The sequence below is a fragment of the Culex pipiens genome, chromosome 2 (genome assembly GCF_016801865.2).
Source record: "Culex pipiens pallens isolate TS chromosome 2, TS_CPP_V2, whole genome shotgun sequence".
NCBI lineage: Eukaryota > Metazoa > Arthropoda > Insecta > Diptera > Culicidae > Culex > Culex pipiens.
In genome coordinates, this window is record NC_068938.1 from 169454054 (window position 1) to 169456386 (window position 2333).

Consider the following 2333-nt stretch of genomic DNA (forward strand, 5'->3'; position numbering starts at 1 on the left):
TACGGTATGATTATATGGACCACTAACAAATTTCAATATTAAGTTACATCGTTGAGTGAAAATAATAACTTCCAAATGGTAATTTGGCGAAAACAATTCAATAAGTACGAAAAACCCTAATTCGTCCGTTTAATACTGATTCAAGTTTAAATTAAAATCATTGCAAAACCAAAATAATCTGCTTCTAAAAAAGTTGAAACAGTGCATCAAACACCAAAAGAGCTACACAACATTTAAAAAAAACTAACGAATAAACGATTTCTAAAATGTTTATTTTGGAATAATTATAAAAAAAACTCAAAAATCGATTGATCGTCAGTTTTGCATAAATGTTTTGTAGCTCTTTTGGTGATTTGGAGCACTTTTTTTATTTTTTTTAGAGGCAGATTATTTAGGTTTTTGCATTAACTTTAATTTAAATTTCAATAATTTCTCCCTACTAGTTGACCGCGCTCTAGCACCTCCTCGACATCCATCATTTACACGCCAAAGCGTTTGGCCGTCGTCCTCCATCAGTCAGGTAACCGATAAGGACCGCCGCCGTGTCCACAATGTGAGTGGAGTAGAGCTCCGGCGAATCTACTCCACACTCTATAGCACAGAACCTCCGAAACACCCTCAAACTCAAACGAGAACCAAAAGCAGGAGGAAAGTGCTCCGGAGAAAATTCACTTAAGTCAATTTCATGCTTCCTTATCGAACTTTTGCAATCGCCGATGCAAGAACCAGCCAGCCAGCGTCGTTTGGTATGACCTCTTTAACGGCTGCTCCGCGCGCACCGTTCAGAGTGATGGAAAAGTGACTAATTTTACAGGTACCTTACGCGCGCCCGAGTTAATGATGGCGCGGGGGTGGTTTGGATGATGGGATTTCTTGGCCAAGGTGGTTGGAAAACGTTCGCGCCGCGCACTTGATTAAAATGTTATGGCCAGCCAGGCTGAGATAAGAGAGTGCACCTTCTAGTTAACCTTTGGAAGTAACCTACGAAGTGCTGGCAATGATCGAAAATTGGATTTGGGCAAATTATACGCATTTCTAATAACGCGCTGAACGGAAGGGCGGTTGTGCTCACCTTGGAGCATATCTAGCCTCGTAGATGGGGGTGTAGGCAGGGTGTCCACATGGTTCATGATTTTGAAAAAGACTTTACGGCGAATTACTCATTTACAAAATTGTTTTGATTTTGCGTTGTCACCCTGCTATGCAACCATTTTACAAAATCGGGGCGTTTAATTTAATTTCAAATCTCATAACTTTCTCTCCTCATGTTTGGTGCACTTTTGCATGAAGTTATCAACCATAAATTGAGTATCAAACTCGCTTCCGGAGCGATTTAAGGTGTGCTTCGTAATTACCCTGAAGCCAGCTGTCTAACACGAATTTCCTTCATCAACAACAACACCAGCAGTCCATCAGCCGTCGACGACGACGACGACGGCCCAGAGCAAATAAGGGTGCGTGACCAATTTCCCGCCCGAGGGATGATATGTATATCTGGGTTCTCACCTCCGAAAACAACAAATCGAAAAACCCAAACCCCTGATGGACAGACAGACAGCTAGACATACACGCGTGATGACCCCCGAAGACAGGACGACGTCCATCCGGGAGGGTATAATCAAATAAATCAGCAATGAACCTGTCATAAATCACATTAAAACATAGAGAGAGAGAGAGAGAGAGAGAGAGAGAGAGAGAGAGAGAGAGAGAGAGAGAGAGAGAGAGAGAGAGAGAGAGAGAGAGAGAGAGAGAGAGAGAGAGAGAGAGAGAGAGAGAGAGAGAGAGAGAGAGAGAGAGAGAGAGAGAGAGAGAGAGAGAGAGAGAGAGAGAGAGAGAGGAAAAGTTTTCCCCCCTCTCAACCACACTCACTCAAACGAAATTATAGCTTTCCAACCAAACACGGGACATTGAGAAGGATGTGATTTTCTTAACCCAAGCATAAGGAAGAATGCCTTGACAAATATCTTCATATTCGTCAGGGCTCCGATTACGGGCTCGAACCCCTTCGGGGCAGATTAAAATATGTCATCTTACCGTCCTTTCGGAAATCATGTGAGGAAAGAGGATAGTCGGTCGCAATCTTGATGAAAAGGAGTTCTGCGTCAGCAGAATGTGTCAAGACATTAGAAGAGTCCTTTTCGGAAGAAGATGATTATGATGAGGAGAAATACTATTTATTACTTCATCACGTGCAAAAGGGTTCATGAAAATTTTGTTGATATCTTTTTTATAGTGTTCCCAAAATATCAAAACGTCCCCGGAATGTTCATCATATTGTATGATATTTGAACTTTCTTCTGATCGATCGGATAGATCGCTCAAATAGTGTTTCC